The 26028-nt window shown below is 44.9% G+C and overlaps 1 long non-coding RNA gene across 1 annotated transcript; it reads left to right on the top strand.

Annotated features, from left to right (window-relative positions):
• Positions 1-6456: 6456 nt before the first annotated feature.
• Positions 6457-23131, top strand: LOC149333257 (uncharacterized). Its single transcript, XR_016284932.1, has 5 exons — positions 6457-6604; positions 14803-14945; positions 15013-15089; positions 21409-21513; positions 22987-23131. It is a non-coding gene; the product is annotated as an uncharacterized LOC149333257 (long non-coding RNA).
• The last annotated feature ends 2897 nt before the right edge of the window (positions 23132-26028 follow it).

The raw sequence follows: 26028 nt of genomic DNA, 5'->3' as shown, positions 1-26028 counted from the left end.
CCTTGTCAATAGGACGGGAACCCTTTTTCCGCAGTGCATGCTATGCGAAGCACCTGGGCATAGCATAATCATTGAAAGAGTTTATTTTTCCGACAAATGTTAACACAGTGTCCGTTGGGACCCCCATAAACATAACCCCACGGAAAAGAAAGCTCACAAACAAAGTGCACAGACTTGGCGCATACCGTGCCGTGTAATAAGGTACCAATTACTCATTAGCATTCATCGAAGCATAGCATACAGCTACAATGGAAAGCTAGAGGGCTTCCACAGAAACGTCGTACTTCTGCACAAATTCTCCTTACCCGGTGTTCGAACACCGGACCATTTCCCCAATGGGGCAGTAACTCTACCAAATGAGCTAACCGGGATGGCTGGCATGTGGGAGGTCAAGAGCGTATTGATCAACAACTCTAAGCGGAACAGCGCAGGTTTAATGTTTAGAGGCGACCCCCAAAGTGGAGTCGATTTGCAATAAGGGAGTAATTACTAATTGGCATCTATCTACCCAAGCGATGCCTTATGGCTACAAAGGAAAGCTACAAAGCTTGAAGAAACGGTACATAGAAAAGTTTATCAAGTGTATTGAATACCCCTACCCTCCTTATAATGACATAATGTGAGCCTGGCAGAGCAGGGGCCGTATTCTGTAAGCTGCCCAATCGGTTTTATGTCAGTGGTCACTCAAATATTCCCGTGGCTTTCAAGCGTCGCTACATGGGAAACGACCAGACCGTTGGGTAGTTGGAGACGCGACCTTACCATTGGCTGAAAATGAATGCAGTATTCAGCCAAAGGTGAGCTACATTGCAGAGCTCTGTAAACAGCATGTGACCGGACCTGATCGTAGGCTGCCATTGGCTGCGATATGCAGCCAATGTTGAGGCTTAGTCGCCAACCATCCAATGGCGGGGTCGCTTGCCACAGACACTTGAAAGGCGCGGGTATATCTGAGTGACCAATGACATAAAAGCGAATGCACGCTAAATGGAAACGGAAAAAGGAAGGCTTATAGAATACAGCCCCTGTAACTTCGCTTAATGAAGATTGAAGGATGGGACTGAAATCGAGTGAAGTCATGAGACATTAACAACGTCGCTAATGTTTAGGTTCTACCAAACACCGTTAGGAACGGCGTACATAGACCACGTTGGCCCACGTTGTTGAATGCATTGCATCGAAGACAATGATAAATATAGCGTGAACACAAATACTATGCGTTCTTACCTCAGAATATTCGTCTTGGGATGAACTGCATATCATAAAAAAATCTCCCGTAACTTGCCATCTAGCAGGCGCGTCGGAATGTCATAATTCTGGCAGTTCAAAGGTAATGGTTAGTTCTCTGCGAAAACGGCATTCCATATTGCATTCCACTGTCTGAAAAAAATATTTTCATGAGGCACCATGAGATCACTCGAAACAAGTGGATGCAGCATGTTGGCTTGTATGAAGAGTGATGTTGAAACGTGCGCAAAAGGTGAGTCTTTGTAACATGCAACTCTTGTAAATATATAGTTTTTAGCGTTATTTAAGTCTTTTGTGCTCGTTGCTCATGATGGCCTCCCAGACCCGAAATTAAAAATAGAGGATTTCCGGCATAACTGGTGTTTTAATATGCATTTAACCCTGAACTGAAGGCAGGGTTTGAAGACATTTAGGCAATTCGCTTGGTTTACTTGCTCTGAAAATCAAAGCATAAAACTTCAGCCAGGTTCACAGCGAAAAATTAAAAGGCAAGGCCAGTTTTCCTAACATTCAAAAGTTGCTTCAACTGTTTTCGGTATCGCCTGAACAAGATACTTGCTGCCTTCTAAAAGGAAACTTTTGTTATATAACGCGCTTGTGGCTGCAGCTTAGTGTGGTACAACACAGGGGTAACCGACGCATTTAAGTTACACTTATTGCAGAAAAGAGCATTACGGTATGTTGCGAGTGTGTCTTACTGTCATCCAACAGAGAAGCTTTTCTTGAGAATAATTTCCTCTCTGTGTGCCCTTTTTTTGATTACAAGATAACTATAGCTTTTGTATATTTCTTAAAATTTAATGATGATATTGTTGTAAGCCTTGCCGAATTAAAAGGAATCATTTGAGACCGACAAACCCGGCATGAAGAAAATTTCTTGTTTGAATAGCTCAATTGTTCGTATTCATGCACTCCATGTTTATGCTACAGTGTACCCGAACTATTAAATAGGATGCATGCAACTCTATTCGATCCAGTGAATGACTCAAATCACCAAATTGAATTTTTTTTTTGCCGTGAGCAACTGTTTTGAACAAAATGTTGCTTTATGTTTAGAATGTTTCTTATCTTGCTGTATTCTCATTTTATGACTTGAATTGCAGGGCGTGGCTATTATGTTTTTGCGCTTTATTGCGTATCTTATTGTAGTACGGGCAAAAATTACAGTATAAAATTCTTTCATGTATAAAATAGTGCACGTTTAAAATTGATTTTCTTCCTACCTGTTGCTCTGCCAATTATTGGAGAGGGTTGTGGCCTTGACAAACTGTCCTTCACAGTATTTAGTCCTGGCTCCTTCTTTTCAACAAAAAGAAAAATAAACTTCACTAGACGTGACTTGGATATTTATTTTGAGTTCATGTTTTAATGAATGCTCAGAAACGAGAAGCAGCACACATGCCCTGTGAATTCATATAAAAGAATTAGAATGCTAACTCGCAGAACAACTCTACTGCGAGTTCACTGAAGTCATCTTCTGAATACTGTAGACGTGTACGGGAGAAGAAACATGTTGTAGGAAATGGTACGAAACACATTACACAGTCATGTTTCTGCTCTTGTTTCACTAATCCGTTGTTATGCGAACTACTGAGCATGTCATGTTGTGTCCGTATCTAGCTTTCTAATCGGTGATCATAGTTTTAAACAGCAGTTCTAAAGATCGATGTGAGCCCGGGTGGTTAAAGAAAAACAGCAATCTGCTTCTAAGACATTTTTGGGCAGTTTTAACCCGCGTTTTTTTCTCAATACATCGTTTTGTTCTTTTTTTCTCTCAATACTTAACCGAAAGAGCTTAAAGGACTTAGCACATCATAAAAAGCAAGGCAGGCCTAGGAGACCTGTACTACACTCGGTTGCCTTCGCGAAAATTAAAAGATGAGCAACCTCTCTGGCCTAATGCTAATCAAGAAATCCTAGAATATCTTTGTCATATTTTGGTTAATATTGTTTTTTTAATACGTCATTCCCGTTGTTGTTTTCGTGCTGAAAATTCAATTTATTATTTGTTTTGGCTCAGAAAGAAGAATTTGCGCCTTCATAAGGTCAAAGAAAGAGTAATTTTTTGTTATCTGTTTTTGGAATCCTTTTTTTGGATACCAGAGGGAAACGTTCCACTTGCTTTTGTCACAGAGAGAAATGTCACATTTCTTATCATTTATTTTGATCTCCCTTTAATCAGTGAACTTTTCCATGTACGACAGTTCGTTGAAACCCGCTCGTGATGCGAAGACCTTCTCGGCAAAGTTCAAGCTGTCGAGAACAACACGGCGCAATGTTCTTGGTGCGTAGCTACAAGGACTGAAGAACGGCCGTCGCCGCCGCGCCGCGTATCTCTGGCCGCCATAGTAAATGCTATCAAAAAGTTGGGAAAACCCCGAGTACAGACAGTCTCTCAGAGCGTATGGGCTATGTCTTGTATCAGAGCTCTAAAAGCTTTCATTTGGACACAGTTGCTCTATATATAGCACGTTTTCAGAAGCGTCTTAATTGTATTGATATGCTCGGGTGTCAGAAAATACATACCTTGGGGCGATCGCAAGACCATGCATTAGGAGTGGTTCGGTATTTATCAGTGCCTTTTTTCTCAGGAAAGAAACGCAGCCGTTTAGAGCCCAAATTGGGTCGCATCTTGTCAAAAGAGCTACACTCCGTGCTTGATAACTTGTTCATTTTTAGCGACAAGAGAATGCCTTATCACTCAAGTGTACTGTGCGATTATTATGCATCGAAGTGAGAGGTAATTAACACACATGCGGCAAGCTGTGAACAGTCTTTTGAAAGCTGTGATCATCTGCACTTCCCTGAAGTCGAAAGCATGCAAGTACTACATGCCAGCGTACTGAAGCGTAATTGCATGGTCTTTTGAAGTGCTCAGCTTCTGTCCATTCATATCATTTACGGAAACCTATAAAGGAGCTCTGAAACACCTTCTGAGGAGAGTACCTAAACTCCCTCAATCACCTGATTTTACCGTCATGAACACCTCAGCCAAATAATGCATTTCTACATGCAGCAGGAAACTTACAATCGGCGCGCGAAATTTGGGGAGTCCTTTTCGGCGACATTTTCATGATCGCGCCCTCCTCCATCGCACGCTGCTGGGTAATTCTGTTCAGAGACGGCTATTAGATAGATTCTTTCAAGCGTCATGCAGCAACCATAGCCGCGGCCAGTCAGCAGCGTCGAACGGTCAGCAGCCGTCAACAGTCAGCAGCGTCACCCCGGCGGGTCAGGAGGCTCCAACCCTTGTCGAATTCCCGCGCCACTAGCACCGATCTTTCAGCGTGGAGGGAAAGGCGAGATATATTGAAATTCAAATTTCGACAGGAGATAACTCCTCCTCTAAAAAACGCATAAAAAAATTCTCGCTAGAGGATATTACTGAAGCGGCGTCCTTTGTCATGCTAGGAATGTGGCGCCTTTTTGTGACCCTCTTTGAGAGCCCCTTTAAGGCTATTATGAATTTCGGTGCAGAGTGAAAACTTTGCACTTTCTGTGATAAGACGCCTTGGTAATGGCGCTGGTAATGGCCAACAGGGTTGCTTGCTGCGCGGGCCATATATGCATGGCGGCATGACATTAAAGAGACGATAAAAATTCCTCAGATGCAACTTCACACGATGCTAGCACTGATAACTCGTTTTGAGAGCTTATTCTCTTTACAAAAGAAGGCAGACGTGCGCCAGCGTTGGGCGCCTTCTGTAATGCCACGTCATTTCAAAAGGCGCCACCTCTCGCGTTACGTAACGGTTACGTAATGAGCTAAATGTATTTCGAGTCAGATTCTTCCGTCAGCATAAAAACTGAATAAGTATAAGCCTTTCGAGAATGCTTTAATCACCAACACAAGCGGAAAAATTTGTATCGTTTCGAAGTTTACCGGATTCCTTGTTTTACAGGAAAAGAAAACCAATGTAAACACTTTTGCGGGCATTCCAAAGCCCAGGCCAATGAAAAAGGTTACTTTCAAAGTTTACAGAATTTTTAAATCTGCGGGAAGACCGCATGTGTAGACTTTCGTGAACGCTCAAATGACCATGCGAGAAGGAAAGGCTTTAATTTTGGACTTTACATTATTCTTTTGTTTGCCGAAAAACCGAATGTGTGGCCTTCTTCAAGCACTTCATCACCGAGGTGACTTAAAAGGTAACCTAACATAAAAATTCTATAAATTTCTCGGTTATCAGTAACAACGAACGGGTAGCCATTCCCGAGCACTGTGCTGAAGCAGCCAGCGGAAAAGGTAGCTTACTATCGAAGCTTCTAAGCGTTCACTGCGGTAAGTCGCTGCTCAGAGGGCAGTATCGCAAAAGGAGGCTTGAAGTGTAGAAGCCACAATGATGAAGATACTGACGAGCTGACGAGTTATGAAAACCTGAAAAAAGAATGGAGTTTTTCGTGTAAAGAAACATGCCGACAGTAGCAGCCATGGCGACAGCGGCCTATTATCACCTGGCACTCTTTTTATGTTTGTTCCAGATGGCGTTATTTCTGTATCGAATTATTTGTTATCAATTTCTCCCTGCTCATGTAGTAGCTCGAAGTAAAGCACATATGAGAAGGGTTTTAGGTTTGGAAGCTGTTTAAAGGCATACTGTAGCCTTCTAAACAATCGAGTAGATGCGTGAAGAAGCTTGCTGCTCTTTTTTGTCTTTTGTTTTTCACAAAAACTCTCCCGCTTGTCGTGTGCACATTTTATCTCGTCCGTGAGAAATGACTAAGACGCTATGGCGCCGGAGGACACCACTGACAGCTGTGGAATTGAGGATAAACACAACGCATTGGCTTTTCGCTCAAAATCTATAGATAGAGTTATAAAGATCACGACATTAAAAAGGAGTTCTTCTAAAGTTCAATGCATATACTGCTGAGCCCATCATGACATTTCTAATGTAAATGAACTAAGAACCCCGACAAGAAAAATTACTCTGCTGAACTCATGTTCCAGGCGCTAGCAAATAGTTTCGCGCATTAAAAAAATTGAAAGATTCCGCCAAGCACGACGTCTGCGCCCTTATGCTTGTGACACTAGAAAGAAGACCTAACAGATGTAGGCTTAGAGTTGAATATTTACTCTGGGACTTTGAGCGACTGTATATGTATACTGAAAAAGAAAACTAAAAAAAAAAAGCTTCTTTGAAAAGAAGCATTCTACTTAAAGCGCTGAAACGTCACTCTTAGCTGAGTATTGCTCCATGAAAACCCAGTAGCTGGTGGTCGGCGTCTGTTGCTCTGATATTAACGGAAGAAGTGCAAGTCTAGTAGAAAAATGTATGCAATATTTGTGCTCGCCATGTTCTTTACTACCGGAGCGCCAGGAATGCTTGATAAACTCAACACCAGCATCGAACAGGTGAATATTTCTACGTGCAAATTAATAAGTACTTAGCGTCACACAGCACAGATAATGCGCAGAAGCAAAATTTTTGTCTAAGCATGATTTATTTACTAATGAGCAGTAGGTGCTGAGGAGAATCTTAGTTTGTTGTGTATTCCAGGCGGAGATCCAGAACAGCTGTGCGAATATGCGAAGAAGCAAGATATTTGTGGCATTTCAATGAGAACTTAGAATCTCAAACCGAATCGTCTTTTGAAATGGGCTGTTCATATTCGTGGAACAAAAAAGCTTGATCCGGATCGCGTAATAGATTATGTCATTAGATTTCTAAATGGGCATAATTTCTTCAGCCTACATAGGGGTCATGCTGAAGTAAAAAGTATGTGTAGTTTTGCCGCCTTGTAAGTGTAAGCTAGAAAGCTTACACTTACAAGGCGGTCTGGGCTGGGCAGTACATTAGTGTCTGGATTTTTTCAGCTCAGAGTTCTCTAGCTATCCCACGACTCGCAGCAGTGGTCAGGCACACTGATAATCTTTTGGCACGATTCCGTGCCTGCCTCTTGCCGGTCGTAATTGTTATTAACATCAGACATTCTGCCTCTTTCCCTACTCCCACTGTAAAGTAGAAGGTAAAAGTACCTGAGGTGGAAATTGCCGATTAGTGGTGGTCACCCATTAACGGTGTCATATGAGCAACCGATGGGATTTTAAGCAGAATTATGAACCAACTTTTAGCAAGCGCTGAAAAGGAGGGTAGTTGGTTAAAGGCTGGCAAAACAAATTTGGCTGATGGCATTAAGCGGATTGCTGGCGGTCACTTTAAGGAGATCGATCATAATGCACGGCAGGACAACGAGGGTGGTAAAACAGGACTAATGCATCACCTGGTATATTAATACTTTTATTAATACTTATTAATATTAATATTTTTTGGTATATTAATACTGGTAATAAACACTTTTCAAAAAAACAGAATTCCGTTTGGAAATTATACGCTAAAATTAAATAAAAATGATTTGCGGTAGAGCAATACTGCGCTTGAAGTACACGTAGGGTTAGGCTTCTCTTTCGAGGTTGAATGAACCAATGCATACGCTGCGCTCACATTTAAAGATAACATATTCGATAACTTCTTGCTGAATGACACCGTATTCTGCTTTAAACATCACCTCTTTTCTTCAAATTGGAGGTGGTTATATCAGCAGAGTATGCATTTAGCATGAAACTTTGTGTTGCGTCTCCAGAGTATATACTGTGGATCTGTATTTCCACCAGCCCCTTAAAGTGAGTTCAATCCCCTTAAGTGCTTTTGTTTCCTTTTTAAGTTCCTAGCCATTCTAAAAATAAGTGTGCATGAAAAGCACTACTAAAGACGAAAGTCATGCTTTTGTTGTGGATTCCTAGCAGTGTCTGTGAACTCATTTATTTAACTGCGGATAGACTGGAAGTATGTTCTGCCAACGTTCCTGAGTCCATCATTAAAGGTTGGCCTCTAATTAGGCTGATTAGTTCGGCTGCCCTACGCAAAATTTCGTCTCCAAACAACGCTCGGCCATGCTAAGAAACTTGGACCGATTTCATTTATTCGTCAGTGTCGTGGCAGCGACGGCGGCTCGACTTTGTGTTGTGATTTTTAGCTCGGGCCACGGTGCACAGCCCGGCCGCTGTGCACTACGCTCTAAGTAAACCTCTTTCTGTCTGTGCAAGGCCATATGGGAGCATTGAGGCCCTCTGTCATCTGGTTCCTTAAGCAAGCATAAGCACATTGGTCATCGTAGTACTGAAAATCTGATGTGCGAAAGATTGAGGTTCTCCAGCGCCACCCCTTCTTACTGATTCAGGCTCCCCCTCTCCGTTAACAACATATTCAGAAATATTACAAAATTTGCGCCTGAACGGCAGACACTCCCTAGGCCCGCTAAGGGTCTTAGTAAATCAGAAGAATGTCACCTTCGCAGGCTACAAACTGTCTTTCAATAACCCAGCTACGCTTCACGCCATTGAGCCCGAGTTCTTTTCGGCACAGTGCAAATTTTGTGGCCAGAAGGCAAACTTGTACCATATGGTATGGGCTTGTCAGAAAAATGACAGCTTTGAGATCATAAGTCAGCCAACGCGGGAGGGCTGGGAGGCGGCCCTGTCCAGCTCGGACGTCGAGGCACAACGTGCCCTCGTCGCCAGAGCACGGGCAGCGGTGCTTGCCAACGGCGTCCCGGACTAGGGACCCGATCAGCCTTCCCTTCAACATTGTGGCATTGTGGCTTTCAATAAATGTTTTCATCATCATCCAAACTTAACTTAAGGACGCATTCTGTGGCACTGAATCAAGATATCTAAAACAATCCTGCTCACATCTTAATCAGCTGTACTTAATAAAAAATTGTTGGGTACACTGCCTCACGGGTATGGCGCGATGGCGTTATGAGTTATAGCCCATATATGCTGAATTCGTCATTCTCAAATTAACACTCATAGGTCCACGATAGTCCTCATACCTCTTCTTGCGCAAATGGTGTGGCGGTTAGGGGGTGCGCCGCTGCCCTGCAATGGCAGGTGCTGCCACCGGTGATGCTTGGGTGACCCAGGCAACTTCTCGCGATCAGCCATTAATTTAACTGCCATCTGCATGGTGGTGAGATTGCCTAGAATACGGTAGTTTTCCCCGTGCCCTTGTACAGGGCCTTGTACAGTGGAGGCCCAGGCAAAGATGTTTTAAAGAGAGTGAAAAATATGCAGGTGCCGCCAGGAACAAAAACCTTCTTTTTCAAGCTGCACACCGGAACCTTACCGGTTAAAAAATTTTTAGAGGGAAAGGAATTCTTTTTACCCTGGGGATCTCACTGTTTGATTTGCAGGAAGCCGGACACAATAGACCATGTTTTTTTACACTGTTGGGAAGGGGTTTATTTTTGGGATGTGTTGCAGCGAACCTTAAAGAAAGAATCTCCGCTAGACCCGTACGGCATTCGGTACTTATCTGTTGAAAATGAGGATGGGGTGCCTTTCGACTTAATAATGCTGACAGGCCTCCACTGAATATGGCGCTCCAGAATGGCTGGCTACCATTGTGACCGAGACGCAAGACCTGCCAGGATTTACTTTCGCGAAAATATGGACATATTTCTGGCCATTCAGAAGGCCGCTGCGGGCCCTCCGGAGTGGCTCTCAAAACTAGAGCCGCTCTGTACATTGCCTGAATTTTAATTAGACGAAGCCAGATTCATGCTGGCTGACCACGAGTCGTATGTACATAGCGTTTATTGTGTTTTGTTGATTGTTTGCTTTGTCCAATTTTCTGTGCAAAAGCCAGGCAATGAAGAAGAAAAAAAAGTGGGCGGGTTGTGATGACGGCCCAAAGTCACGTGACCTAGGTGGGCCCTCTAGGTTGCTTCTCCGGCGGGTGGCCACCTGGGCCACCCTACACCACCGTAGTATTCGCTCCCAACGCCCACGACGACGCTGGATTTTTGCAGAACAGTAACTTTAACGCTATCGCTTTAAAAAGTGAGCGATTAATCCCGGGAAAGTACGCACAGGCATTGGATCTAGATGTGTTAGTAAAAGGCGACACCGCACATTGAAACGCGTTGGTTAGGGTGGAACATCACGCTTAAAGGTATATCCGACCTGTTAAGACCTATCACCAAAATTGCTGCTGGAAAAATATGCAGAAGTACTCAAGATTTTGGTGCTGGGTACTTGCAAATATTGGGAAAACTTAGATACCCCCGCTTGCACAAGAATTTTACATTTTCGCCTTACATAGGCGAAGTGGATGTCGTAGCACAAAATTAGTAAGAGTGCATTTTACCTCCAGCAATAGGGAGGGACTGGCTTAAATCTTTAAAAAAAAGGGGACCTGCGTGAAACATGTCGGTTTCTGTTCTTGCCCCTTTTGTTGTTAATCACTTCGACTGATTCTGTTACCTCTGTTGTTCTTTTCAAAAATTTTGTACCGAAAAATAAAATCAAATGCTTTATTTCATTCCTGTTTATTATATCTCGACTTAATTGACCCTGCTCAGTTGTGGCTGCAAAACGTTTTCAGCATTTCACATTCCCGTCTCCAGTAGATGCTCCGCTAGGAGGAGGTTTCCGGTCCCACCGTGAAAAATAAATATACATCAGCTTGGATGCTTTGAAATGTCGACGTCTGTATCAGTCCCCCCTGTACTCAGCGTCTCGTGGCAAAAAGTGTTTTGTCAATGTCGATGGAAGAAAGTTTTAAGCGATAGCTTAAGGGTGCCGTGGACTAGAAAATTCGGCATCGTCGTCGTCGGCGGCGTAATGAGCAAAAACTACACATTGGTCGAAATGGTGACCACGCTGCACGTAGAGCAGCGGATTTGCAACGTGAATAAAACATTAGAAAACTAATGATTATAATGTTTAAACCTGCATAAAACATAACTATAGTCGGATAAAACTTAAGACTGCAGCGAAGCACGTGCCACATTCAGGACTGGCGCACAGAAATCCTCCATGACAAAAAAAGTAGTATATTGTTAAAACTTCTCTTGTTACCTAAACAAGAAGCTGATCACAAGAAAAAGTTATAAGCTCTACAAATTTAACACCTTGCTCGTTCAATAAAGTGAAACGTTAAAAAGCTGGTTTCGTTTACTTTTGTGACTGGCTAGCGGAGTAATGCAGTACGCCGCAGACCGTAGCCTGGTGTTAACAACTGCACTTTTTTAAGGCCTAGCCTACTATATATAGAGCATGTAAGCATATAAATTAACCACCAGACGTCCGCGACTTCGGCTGGCTGCGAGGCTGGAGTGTCCTTCTGACGGGGGTCCGCATCGCCGCGTGGGGCATCGCTCCTTCTTCGCGGTGTCCCCAGTGCGGTGCGACCGAGACCCTCGAGCACGCCATGTTCGAGTGCGTCGTGGCGCGCACTTTTTGGAGACTTTTGTCCCGCATGTTTTTTGTAACTCTCGACGCGCGCACCAAGCCGCGCGACTTTTTTGTGCGCCTGCTCCTTTGTGTGGGCGCTTTTGTGTTGTGGCGCTAGCGTGGCGTCGCGTCTCTACAGGGCCGACCGCAGCGAGCCATGTTCCCCCTGCTCCAGCGGGTTCGGGCGCGCCTCTTCCAACAGGCGTGCCTGGACCGAGTGATGCTCCCCGAGGAAGAGTTCCTTCGGCGTTGGAGCACTCGCTTCATCGCCGTCGACAGGGGCCGCGTGACCGTACGGCTCCTGCCGTATTGAGTGTGTGCAGTGCGCGGTGTTGTTGCGCGTTTCTTATTTAGTTAGGAAGCGTGCTTCCCCCGCGGCATCCGGACATTATGGACACTGTGGACATTAATACGTGCAGTGAATGACTTTTTTTTGCAGGGCGATAGGAGTCGCCGTCGTGTCTTGAGTGATCGCTTTTCCGTAATCGAGCGACACTAGTCGCGAACTGTACTCTTGTATTTTTTGAGGGACTGTGGCCCCTTATCGTGTAACCATGGGGTCCAATAAAATTCTCTTGAGAACCGCAGTGAAGAATTAATAGGTTAATAAGACGGGAATCCAACCCCTGTCCTTATTATGCTGCGAGTTGTGGAAGTTACCGTCAGGCCACGCTGGCACTATTTATTTTTTTATTGCACGGAAGTACAGGAACAGTGACGGGCTTCTAGTCTTGCTTAACTAGGTAGCATCCCACGAATTCGTCATATACACTCACGCTAGCATCTTGCTATCGCTTTGCCAACTCATCAAAATTCCGAGAGACACACCATGCAGTAAAGTCAACCAGACAGGAGGTCGATCTATCCCAGGATACGCACAGCAGAAACGCCATCATCATCATCATCATCACCATCATCATCATCATCGTCAGCATGATTACGTCCACTCCAGGGCAAAGGAGTTTCCCATGTCTCTCCAAATAACCCTGTGTTGCGCCAGCCGCGGCCAACGTATCTATGCAGATTTCTTAATGTCATATCCGCCCACCAGACTCTCTGCCGCCCCCGCTACACTTGTCTTTTCGTGGAATCCAGTGCGTTGCACTTAAGGGCCCTCGGCTATCTTGCCTTCGCATTGCATGCCCTGCCCAAGCCCACTTCTTCCTCTTGATTTCGAACTAGGATGCCATTAGCCTGCATTTGTTCTATGACCAACTCTGCCCTCTTCCTGTCTCTTAACGTTACACCTATCATTTTCTTTTTCTTACGTTGCTGCATGGTCCTCAACTTAAGTTGAACCTCTTTCGTTATCCTCGAAGTTTCTGCGCCATAGGTGAGTACACGTAAGATAAACCTGTTATCTACTTTTTCCACTAGGGATATTAGTAAACGATCGTTCATGATCTCGGAGAACCTGTCAAATGCGCTTCGCCCTATTCTTATTCTGCTTATTTCGCTCTCGTGATTCGGGTCAGTGGTCACTACCTGCCACTAGACCAGTAGACGTATTCTCTTAAGACTTCCAGCACCTCGCTACCATTTGTAAATTTTGCTTTCTTTCAGAGACCGTCAACAACACTTTGGATTTCTACATAACAATTTTTAGGCCCACCGGTCGGCTGTGCTTGTCTGACTGAATGATCATGCTTTATTGTTCATCTCCTGAGTGACGTCAGCTCCTCGGAAGCTGACGTTCACACCACTTCACCAACTTCGTTCCTTCTACAGCAACTTCACCAACAACGCCAAGGAGCACGTCGCAATGGCCGCTTGCATTATCAGCGAAGCTGCGAGAATAATAACCTGGCCCCGATGGCCAGCCGCGTCCTTTATTTTTTTTGCAAAAACGAGATGCATCTTCAATAATCTATATTAGGAGAGCAGCAAAACATAACAATTAGGTCTCACAAATTTGCACTCTGTCGTTTTTTCGCTGACTGGTTTGAAGCCAGAAACACGTTGCAGGATCCACGCAGCTCGTTCTAGGATGGCTAAGATATGGGTTCGCGTAATCTGGATAAGTCCATGTTGTTATCTTCATTTCAGCGCATGCCACTTCCGCACGCTTTACTTTGCGTGCTTGGCCGCGCAGTGTTCCGTCCTGACTGCTTTCGTAATTGTACGACGCATCGCCATCAGATGCTTCTCATTCACTTACGTATCGCACTCACCTTTACGCGCTGGTTTTGGCTCCCTACGTGCCGACGCCCTCATTTGCTTTCCTTCTTTGCGGCGCTGATGCTGTAAGAAATAAAAAGAGCTCGTATTGTTTCCTGTGGCCGCTGAAATTCTGACGCATGTAAGAATGCCTTTTCGGGGATGACCTATATCTTTCACCTAATACTTTCATAAACCTACACTGTTCGACTGAACGCAAAACTGCATGCATAGCTGTCATGTTGCCTCCTTTAAGGTGGTGTGCCGCACATTTCTGAGAACAACTTCCACTGAGAGAACAAATTTGTTAGTTTATAGAAGTCGCCTGGCTCCAACCAGTTTGCAAGAGATTATCAAGGTCACCTGTGAAGAAATATCTTTGGCATCTTGTTACGCAGAGCTGTTGAATTTATTTATTTTGCTTTGTGGACCTATAACAACACACTGCGTGGAGGGCGAGTTCAGAAAATTAAAAAATACGGGGATAGTTGACCATTGTGAATATAACGTCTAATGATAATTTATGGTAACATGACCGCAAAGTAAAATGCCGCAGTCAAATGCAGTCTACCTTCAAACATACTTAAAAAATATTGAGAAAACTGCCATTAGTTATGTATATCAAAGGGAATGCATAGATATTCACTGTATGTAGCCAAAATAATTACATTACTACTCAGTACCTACCTAGATTTTACACGCGACGGACAGTATATAAATATTCAAGAAAAAGGATTAATTCAACACGAAGGTATACCTTCCTAAGAAATGTTTAGTTGTGGCAATAAAGTGCGAAGTATTTTCGCCTTGTGCCTATAGGGCTACAGAAATTGCTGTGGTCGACAAGGTGCAGCACCCATGCTACCCTATAATGAACAGAACCACAAGTACAACTCAGAAGGTCTTGTGGGAAGCCTGTCGTGTTTTGGACGGACTGAAGGCAACAGTGAGACTAAGAAAAGACACAAACCTACCTTCTTGCCTCTCCTGGCACATCCTATTGTCCCTGTAACGTGGTCTAAGAAACACACCTTCAACCGCATAAGATAGTATCCTAAGCACGTTGTAAGGGTGAATCTATTGCTAAGGGTGGACTATTTTCATGGGTATTTTTATGGCAAATGAAACATCTACGGGTTTTCCTTTCTTTACCGCAGTTTTACAATACAAGTGAGCCAATCTGGACAACATTAACGAGGGCTGACGCGAGCTTTAATCTTTCTTGCATTGTGGACGTCACTTTCAACACAACCCTGAGTAATCTATATTTTGAAAGGTCCTACTACTGGAATCAAACAAGGTAGGATTTTCTACTCATTCATTTTAGTTTTTCTTTCCTCATTTGTAATTTTCCCACGATTATACAGAGTGAAGATTCCACTCAGGAGGCTGCTCAACAAGAGAGGTACAGACAGGAGCAGCAGAACGTTAGTCTACGACGCAAGTAAGGCATCAATCAGTCTATATGAGTGCGTTTATTGTAGAATGTCCATGAATATTTTATGGCGATGAGCCATTTATGAAAACTGCGCTCAGTGACGACTACGAAGCGACAAAAAAATACCAGTTGTAGTTTATAGTGCCTATTGTTTTCGCCTTTGTTCCATCTTTGACGTCAATTAGGTTTTGACCTAATTCGTCTATTCTTATAGTACGGGGTGGCAAATTGCTACACCAGGCTGGCGAAATCCTGTTGTGATGATGGAGGCATTTTCGGCTGTGGTCACCGAGGTCACACCGCATCCAGGCCTGCTTGATCAATTTCATCAACACGCGGAGGATTTAATTTTTTTTCTGGCGAATAATTGCATTGCTCCGCAAATCAAGACGCAGTGCTTCTCCAGGCGAGGCGAGGGCTTTATACCTAAAGCATTGCCGCCCCGTGTTATTTGTAGCAATATGGGAGGGGCCTTTTTCTCGCAGTGGTCGTAGTTAGGCTGATGATGATCCTGATAATGATTATGATGGTTTTGATTTTTCTACCCTTCCGTTTACCGTTAATACTTCTTTCCCTCCCTCGTATGTTAAATCGATTCTTCCGTACTTTTGCTCCACTTTTTTACCTTACTCCGGTTTTTTTTTGCATTTTGCTCTGGTGTTATTATATCGGTTTCTTTTTTTCTTCTCCTTTATACATGTCTTCCCACTTTTAGTCGCTCTTTTGGTTTCCTCGGTTTGAATTTTCATTTTTTTCCGAGCCCTTGCTCATGGGCTTCATTCTGTGCGTTTAAGCTGATTCATTTTCTGTTTAATGTTTTTCTTGGTTAACGCTTCTTTGTCACGAGCACTTCGCCATTCCATACTGACCCCATTCAATTTTGCTTTTGGTATTGTTTGCCTTTCTCCGCTCTGAACAGCCGATATGCATAATGTCACTCGGCTGTTTTGTTCGGTTTATCGTTTACGGAGGTTTAACGTCCCAAAGCAACTCAGGCTATGAGGGACGCCGTAGTGGTGGGCTCCGGAAATTTCGACCATTTGGGGTTCTTTAACGTGCACTGACATCGCACAGTACACGGGCCTGTAGCACTTCGCCTGCATCGTCGGCTGTTTTGTATAATTTTGATTTTTTAAGTCATGGTTGTCAAGATAGTAAACAAGATGCCTCGAATGTTGTCGAATCCCTAACAGACAATGCTGCGTTCTGTGTTTCAAAGTAGCGCCGTGCCTTTCTTTCGTTCTACTTTTATATCATCTACGTGGTGTGTGGGAGCTCTAATAGTGTGGGACAAGGATGGAACTGTTTTAACTGCTTAAAGTATGATAATGTACTAAAAGGCACAGATGAGCTTCACCAGATAAAATGAATTGTTCTGACTGCACTGCAGGAACCACTATTCTGTCTGCATTTATCACCGGATCTCATTGCATGTTTTCAAAGGTTGCCAGTGTGCCTCCCATAAATTCCATGAGTGCGTAAAATTTGGAGCGAGAAATTATTCTCTGGGGCAAGCAGCGCTAATTTTCTAATCTTTAATTTCTCCCTCTTTTTTTTTGTCAAATTTCTCACGTGTCCTCACAGCCAGAAAAAATGAACGCGTGTTAGAAATTTCGTATTTGAAAGTACGATGATGCTAACGGGAGGAGATCTGTTTAAGAGCCACCGAGAAGGACCGAGCGCACCAAGGCACTGCAGTGCAGGTGCCCTTGCAGGGGTGAGCGGATTTAGACGGTAAAGACTCTGGAAACATGACAGTTCCGCAATAGAGGCTACACGCATGTCTTAGGAATACAGATGCGTATGTCCTATTTTCTGCTAAGCGGCCATTGACGGCAGCGCAGGCTCCTATTGGTAAGCGCTAATACGGGTGGCGTCCGTCGCGGTATTGTCACAGGAGGTTGTGACATAAAAGCAAATGGCAGCAGGGGTTTTGGTGCCAAGATAGTTTTCAAGCATGGCGTTCAAGGCCTGCTTACCAGCCACTGCTGTGCACAAAGGTATAGCGAGTGGCCGCCGCCACAGCCGTGTTCCATCTTGTCAGCCAGGGCTCCGGCAGCAGACAGCACGACCTGCAGTCACGAACAAAAGTTTCTGGACCATGTGTTCCTCAAATGAAGCCGATAGCTTTGCTATTATTCGATGGCTGGACACGACAATTGTGGAGGTAAAAGTGAAAATTTCGTGCTTTTATCTCCGCAAGTGTGGTATCCAGCCGCGGGTAACCGCAGGGCTGTGGACTTCATTTGAGGAACACGTGGTTCAGATACTTTTGTCCACATTACATCCTACAGCACTACCAGCGCTGTAGGTACTGCAGCCGATGCCTGTCTACGATGAATGTCTACCCTTACCGCCCGGCGCTGCCTCATCGGCTGCTCCAACAAACGTCGGCAACTAGGTTATCACTGTTTCCAATATTCTTGTGGCCCCTCTTTTATTCGTTACTTGTTCCTTATGTACGTTTTTTCCTGCTTTTATTGTGCCTCGCAATACACTAGGGTAGCAGATGGATAGATTCACTCTTTGAATATGTCCGAGGCTCCTAAGCGGACGTGAGCGAAAAACGCCATTGCAGTGTGCAAAAGAAATGGAAATTCTTCATAGCTGCAGCTATAGTCAGCATATCCCAAGAATTTTCTCTAATATTGTTGCTCGCGCGAGGGGTAAAATAACGATAGAAGACTCTTTGTTTTACAGTATCGTATCCTCCATATTGCCGAAAAAGCTTGTGCCCACGTAATCGTTTCGGCGTGCTGACGATAGCCTTTTTTGCTCCAAAGGAGTAGTTTAAATGAAGCGTGCATAACAGCGCTTACATACAGAATAACTCCCCTCGTCCGGGAGTCGAAATCACCCTTCCGATGCAGCGGGGATTAACAAGGATGACTAGCAGATAGAAAGATGAGGCCGAAGTGATTGAGAATTTGAAGCGTGAAAGGTTCAAGTGCAATGTGCTTACGGCATTCCCCCAAGATAGAGAAGATTATAAACAACCGCTAAATTTTCTTCGACTACAAATATTCTGAGTGCTCGCGGTTGTTTTTACGCGCATATCTGGAGTATGACTGCTGCTGCGGCGCGTTTCAATAGCGAATACAGTCTGTTCTGAAACTTTCTCCACCCCCAATTTTTTTCCTAAAACAATTGAGCCAGCTTTCTCGCGCTGGCGGTAAAGCGATTTATGCTGTCAACAGAATGGAGTGTGTGTTTTGTTAGGTTTGATGGTGGATGCAACGGGTCTTTATGTGAAGAGATAAATTTTGGCTTTTACCTGCAGTGTCCTAGATATCATGAACGCATCACATGGCGGTTAAAGAAACACAGAACATGGCTGCTAGTAAAAAAAAAAAAAACACGCCTTACCCAAAAGGTAAGATCAGTGATTCGCGAAATAACTAACGTAATCAACGCATAAAAAAAGGTTAAAAGGACTGCGCTTTTAATGCGCACTCAGGAAGTAACCTTATTTCGCTTATAATCAGTTAGTGATTAATCCCGCTAAAAGGAAATTCATAGTCTTCAAAAGTATTCAGAAAACTCTTTCGTGTCCACCTACGTTATCCCTTTGTTCTTGTAATGTTCTGGCTTCTGATAACACCAACTTTCTCGGCGTTACTCTTGACTCAGCTCTTAAATTTTCCGTCCGTATCGCTCATCAAAAAAAAAAAAAGATCTATGCTTGGCATCAGAGCAATAATTAAGGCGCGTCCGTATTCTCCACGCAACTTACTCCTGTCTTTGTATTATACCTTCACACATAGTCAGATCATTTATAGGATTATTGCATGGGGAAATACTTATCATTGCCATTTATCGCCTCTGCAACACGTACAAAACCAGGCCATCCGCATCATTCCCCGTAGCCGCTCCTCTACCAATGCTCGTTCCTTGCTGCAAGAGCGCAATATTTTACCAGTCCACCAGCTTTTCCAGCATCACCTTGGAATCATGTTCTTCAGGTTACTACATGGCATCCTAGATTTTCAGTTTGTAGACCCCATCCTGCTGATAAATCACAACCCTACCAGATTTGAAGCAAGGAACAATTTTCTGCACCCCAGAGTCCATACCAATTACGGTAAATCGACGCCGTCTTTTCAAGCAATATCATTTTGGAATACATTGCCGCCCACTCTAAAAACACCAATTTCCTTGCCTACATTCAAGAACAAGCTCAAGTTATTTTTGTTGGAATGCGGATGTTTTATTTTCTTTTTATGTATATTACTTGCGTTATTGCCTTTTTGACTCTTTATTTGTGGTGAAGTATTTATTTGCTATTTTCTGTATAATTACCCGCTAACTATGCTGCAATTATTTCTTGTAATATTGACCTATCGAGGGTCCCGTACAGTCTTTGACTTTGGGGCCCTCGTCTGCACATTATAATATTTTGTGCATTTTTTGGGGCCAATAAACAGTAATTTTACCAGAAGAAAAGGAATGCAGATGGAGACTGAAAAGTTTTTCCGGTACCGAGCGAAAGATGTACACGAAACAAAAATGCAAGGCGTGAAGACGTTACTGCAGATATTTTTCAGTACTGGTTTCGAACACAAGAAACGGCGGCATCCAAACCGATTACTCTAATTGAGGCTAGCCACTTTCACGTTCAGTTACGGACATACGTAAACTGAGCAGGCTATTCCGTTTTAGTTAGAATCACGCTTTCTCTATGGCACATAAGGGACCATTATTAGTGCATGAAAACAGCACTGACATCCAGTACGAGTTTGGACATACCACAGTATCAAGTTTAAATGAGGCAACGTTTGAAAAATGTTTCAAGGCCAATGGGCTCTCCGTGTACTCTTGTCCGCATCTGTACATTTTTCAAGCGTGGTCATTATGGAACGCCTTGCTCTATACCCGTCTCCTCACGATTAACAATTTCGCATTTGAAGCGAAAGCTTTATTACTGGACCTCGTGCTTAGATCTCCGTGTGCCTAGTTTTCACCTTCAAATGACCTTGAAATGACTGTTGTAGCCAGCAGCGAACACTTTAGCCACGCTTTAAGCTAGGAAAACAATGGAGCGGTAGCTTGGAAAGCAAAACGAAAGGCGCAGAGCTGCCCTCTTGGAACCGTAGACACCTCAGTCGTGCTTTAAGCTACTTGGCGGTAGTGACAGATGGCGCTGCATGCGTTGGCATTGACAACGTTGTGTCGGAAGCGCGGCACTGAAGCCATAGGCCGTCAGTGTTCACTGTGTTCATTGGCGTTGGTGTTGACAACGTTTTATACTGCGATGGTTTTAAAGAAAAGAACTGCGCATAACCGGCTCTATGGGTCAGTGTACGCCTGAATCGCGCTTATAGGTAAGTACGTTGGGTGACGAGAGAGAGATGTGGGCTGCATCCGTTAGCGCTTACAATGTTGTGGCAGACAGGCGGCACTGCTGCAATAGGCCGCAGCGTTCAGTGGGTGAGCAAAATCTTGCGATCAGCCATTAAGTGCCACCTACCAGGGTGGCAGGGTGGGTGCACTACTTATCCAGTGTCACGAATACACTCAACATTAAAGACGCCAAGCCACTTATAGCTGCCCGATACGCCATAGCTTTCGCTCTCTAATCAGGTTAAGCAGTAGTTGAACCGAAAGTAATTTTCTGAATGTTCAATCGTAAAATGTTAAAGGAAGTGTGGAATTGATGTTCTGCAGAAACAAAGAAGGCTTTTGATTTGCGGGTGCATGTTACCATTAGGATTGTTTGTACTCCACCATTATCGCCTTCATTTTTCAACGGCACCTTTTAACGACTCAGTCATGCTGTGCTTCTTGCAGTGCGAGAACAGGGGCTAGTTGGTTTTGCATCTTGGTTATAGCGCGCCAATACACAACACAAATCACATACGAAGAAACGCAGGCGAAAAACGTAGCGCGAACTAACAATTGTTTATTCGACATGAAACACTTGCCCTTTTATACCATCTAAGCTTATGTAATGTTCATGTTTATTAAACATTTGTGGTTTCGCGCTCTGTATTTTGCATGCGTTTCTTCGTCAGTCATTTGTTCTCTGTAGTAGCGCGCTATAACAAATATGTGCTTCTTGATTGTTTCACTTATTACAATTATAATTTTTCATACCTGAGAAAGCTGCTGGTAAAAATGCTTAGCAAAACTTTTCGCTCCTTTGGATGGTATTTGCTCAATTTGGACAGTACAAGTTCACTGGGAAGGTTTGAATTTAAATAATTTCTTTCGCTACAACGCTTACAGGCGGCTACGCGATAAGCATGTTGCGCCTCATATAATGCTACGCAGTGGAAAGAAAAGTGCTCATTTCTCTCTGCCACTTCTCTTTCCCTGTATGCATTAGGGCGTTCAATATTGATACCACAACAGCCACTTTTCGAAGAAGAGTTACTCTACCAAAGCGATGATAGCAGCTGTGGTGTGTTTAGATACTTCAAACACCCAAACGGTGAGTCCTTACTTAATGCTTAGATTCATTTTCTTCCTTCTCGGCATCCTCCTTGAAGCGATGACGCAGGTTTTGAAATTATATTTATCACTAAGCGTCATTGAATGTTAACAAGAACTGACAGGCATGCTTAGGAATATCTCAACTGAAGCTATTTAGAAACAATTTAGTGACACAGCTGATTCGTTATTAAGTTTTTCTAGAAAATCAATGAAATGCGCAGCTATTTTAGTACGTCTAAATGAGAGCCCAAAGCCAATAAGAATGAACTGTCAAAACTTCGCGACTAGCGAGTATTCCAGAAATTAGGTTTTCATACTGTATAGCTGACAGATGTGTGCGTTGCTCTAAAGAAGAAATTAAACAAAAGCTACGACCAAAAATCAATATTTGTAATTAAAAAAATTATCGCAATCCTACACGTCTAAACAAGAAAACCAGCTACTCTAAAAATATTCAATAAGTCAGTTCAAAATAATGTAACTATTTTTAAACAGCATGTGAATAGTTCCCAAGCACAGAACGTCCAGCAAAATTGTCCTGGTTGTGTACCGCGACTATTCAGCAACGTGTGATGCACCTTGTTTTCGCTTACGAAAATTAATAATGATAGTCCGAATAAATTAACTCAGAGTTGCGTAAGCATATTACTTTTTCGCAATCTTTGTGTAGCTGAGGCCCTAAAGTAATCAGCCTATGTTGTGCCATGCAATTTAATTACGCCAACCAGAAAAAAAGTTATCGAATAGACCTTTAATTGCTTGCGATCTATATACTTCTTGTGGTTTACGGGTAATGCTCAACTCCTGCTGTATAATTAAACCATGAGGTATTCGCTTCTTTTTTTTATTCAAACAGTTGTCCTTCGTTTTTGGAATTATTTTCGAATGCCTTCTGAAGAGAATGTGTAATACAGAACATCGACGTTAAACATTTAAAGCGAATTGCAATGCCTCTAAAGACAAGCACTACATCTTCGCGTGGTGTGAACGGCAACATGCCATAACCACTTTTGGTAGAAGAGCCTAGTGACAGTTTTATGAAGCAAGCATTGAGCCTTGCCTTAACGGAACCCACGGACAGGTCGATAAGCACTGGACAGTAATACCTGATTAGCGGTACATTCCCCAACTGTACCACAGCTACATGTAAGGCCAATCTTCACCATTTGAGAAAGTTCATAACACAGTAATTGCAAAAAATTTATAGTGTACATACTTTTTTCTCGTGGCCAGCTTCAGACAAATGCCTAAATCACAATTTGTCGAAAGTTTCATTATGAACATTCTCGAGTTCACTACGACGCTCAGGGCGTCCAGAATTAAAACTTCATTCTGCTCAATATATATTAAACGACTTTTATACTTGCTAGAGAGGTAATATCGCGACAAATTTTTTTCTTCACTCGTTATAAAAATGTCTTGCTTGCCTTTAGGAGCTTCAAAATTTATTAATGCATAGTTCCCTTTTCAGTTACTAGGTATGACCTCCGGGTAAGAAACTGCTCCTTAGCAATGAAACCACACGAAAATTGCACGATGTTTTTCAAGGGAACATCCAAACTCAGACCAAGCATACTCGAAAAATTACAAGAGCGAGAAGTGTACAACCCTCAGTGTCAAGCTATTCTTTGGAAGACTGACGGCTGTCAATAAATTCCATTTCCCTACAAGAAAATGGTCTCAGTAACGTTGTTCGGGGACGCTGAGAGCGTTACAGTTTCATGCTTTCAAAGAGCGAATAGAACAGTAATTAGATCATTCGCTTCGTGTGAAGAAATGTGGACTTAAGCGCTTTCTGTACCATGCTTTCGCCATGGCCGTCTTCGAGGAGCCGGTCGTTAAGGACGACAATTTTTGCGTGATTTAGTCTTCTGTCTGTATATTTTCGGCAAAGCGTGAGTTTTCTTCAGGTGCCTTTCCAGCGGGGAATTGCTATTGTTGAGGATTTTCGGAGTCGCAGCGGAGCATCAGAGAGAGACGACCAGCGTGGCAGGCTTCTAGTTCCAAACTGCCCGTGCCGGGCGTGCGCCCCGAGCACGCGCTGTCCATCTTTATTTTCTTCTAGCGCGCGCTGTAACGCCGATCTCAGCGCCGGCGCTTTATAGCGTCGCCGGGCGCTATAGGGCCCCCCGCCTAGACGGAACGGCGAAATTTGCGCGCCGACGGGGCAGAGATGGAGTAGCCAGAAATGGAGAGTCCGGTAAGTTCATGTCAGGTGCCGGGAAGAGCCGTCGGGTGGAGTGCGCGGGCTCAGGTGGACGAGCCTGGCTGCTTCGCAACGGGCGAATGATGCTGGGTGCCGAGTTGACGAAGGACATGGGGGCAGGGAAGGCCATGGTCGGGCCGTCACCGACTGTAGTGCTGCCCGCGGACACAACTGTCGTCGGTGTTGGAACGTTGGAGCCGGTGTCGGTGGGAATCTGGCGCGCCGAGTACGTCGTCACAAGCGCTGGAGTGGGCGAAACGGCTCCGTGGACGGACAGCAGCGATGCTGCCAGCAGCTGTAGCAGTATTTGGCACAGGTGTGACCGTCGACACAACGTTGAGAGCCGTGACGATGGCGGAGGAAGTTTAAGGGCTCGATGTCAGGTGTTTGGGTGAAGCGGGATCGACAGTCCGGAGCGGTTGGCCAGGGATGATGCGCGTGGGAGCATGATCGGCGTTAGGTGGGTGCAAAAAGGTGGTCGCAGCGACAGGCCGTGCAGCTGAGACTGCTACATCAGATGGCTGGCTGGCAGCAAAAGACACAGCTTTTGGATGGACAACTGCCGCACTACTCGGTGTGGGTAGCTCGACCATTCGGTGCCGAAGGTGGCTCAAGTCAGGCACCAAAGTAGACGCTTGCTGCGGCGGTGTCGAGCTGCCAGGGTCAGAATCCGAGAAGTGGTTGACCGTACTGAGGGCTCAGGGTGAGGCCTCTTGGGCAGGCGGTGTGGTCGCCAGGGTAGTGGGGCTGGTATGTGACATATGCTGCGGTTGCGGCTTCAACCTCACAGCAGAGGCCTGCAGATCTGTTGGCGGTAGTGACGAGGTGGATGGAGATGCCGGCAGCCTCGGCACGGCTGCTGCCGCAGAGTCGTCCTTGGCTGCAGGAGGCTCTGGCGACAACGCCACTGAAGCGTAAGGAGGCAGAGCCAGAGACGCGGGTCGGATAGTAGTGGGAGCAGGACGCGAGGCGGAGCTCGTGCGGATCCCACCTGGTGTGGCGTAGAGAGAGACAGCCGGGCTGGAGACGCTGGACTGGAGTGGCGGCGAGGCGGCGAGGGGCTGCTGAGACGGGCCGGGTTCTGATGAAGGCTGCGTGTGCGCGAGCGAGGCCGGTGCAGGGCCAGAGGCTGGCGGCGGCGAAAACGGGTCCGCTGCGTCGTAGAGCGGCGGCGGAACGTAGTAGGCGCCGAAGTCCGCCAAGACGGCCGCACGCAGCTCATCGTATGGCCGGCAGCCGAAGGCAGAGTAGGTGAGCCGACGCAGGAGGTCGGGCGGGAGGATGTCGCAAAGGACTGCGTGTTTAAACGGCTGGATGGTGATGCCGTTCAGGTACATCGCAGCCTCCAGTTGGGCGAACCACCCGCCGACGCCTGCAGGCAGGAACGCCGGGAGCGGCGGGTCAAAACTTGGGTGCTGCCAGTACGCCATGCTAGGACGCCGCTGGGATAGAAGGCACGGTTCGCCGGGTCACCACTGTTGAGGATTTTCGGGGTTGCAGCGGAGCATCAGAGAGAGACGACCAGCGTGGCAGGCTTCTAGTTCCGAACTGCCCGTGCCGGGCGTGCGCCCCGAGCACGCGCTGTCCATCTTTATTTTCTTCTAGCGCGCGCTGTAACGCCGATCTCAGCGCCGGCGCTTTATAGCGTCGCCGGGCGCTATACTATTTTGCTAGAAAGGATTTGAAAATTAATCATTGTAATCAACCTGTGTGAGAATATTCCGCATTGTTTTAGCAGGGTCAAAGGGAATAAAACATGGGAATTGGACTTCTCTCTAAAACGGCGCCCCATATTTGAATAATTATGGCACCATCTGCATATTTCACCTTTACTAGGGTACACTAATTTTGTATCATTGCCTTAAAATAATTTTCGCAATAAGCTATTCAAGACGCATTTCTCTGATTTGCTCTAGGGTCTAACCTCTGGTGGAAAATGCCTGCGTGGTGGAGTGCAAGCATTGCCTTCATTTGTTTGCGTGTGGTCTAGTCGTCTAGGCTGTTGGGGGCTGGGGTTAAGGGATTTACTGTCCGGCCTGGTCAGGTCTTGCTAAGAGAAGCTGAGCAGAGTTGACCAGGTACGCTAGGCGGCAAATGAAAGGGGAAGAAGCCCTCCGTATACGGTAGGCCGGAATGAGTATCAACGCCAGCATCCCTACATAATATATGCAGGAAAGCCGGAGAGCTTCGTTCATAACAGGGGCTGAATGATGACTAACTACCTTAACGGCCTGCTAAAGCAGCGTGAGATCTATTGCAGTGCCAGCGACATGAAGTCTTATAGCGAAAAATCTTTGCCTAGGTTTA

The sequence above is a fragment of the Amblyomma mixtum genome, chromosome 8 (assembly GCF_055824585.1).
Source record: "Amblyomma mixtum isolate Tamu chromosome 8, ASM5582458v1, whole genome shotgun sequence".
Lineage (NCBI taxonomy): Eukaryota > Metazoa > Arthropoda > Arachnida > Ixodida > Ixodidae > Amblyomma > Amblyomma mixtum.
This window is presented reverse-complemented; position numbering and strand designations above follow the sequence as displayed.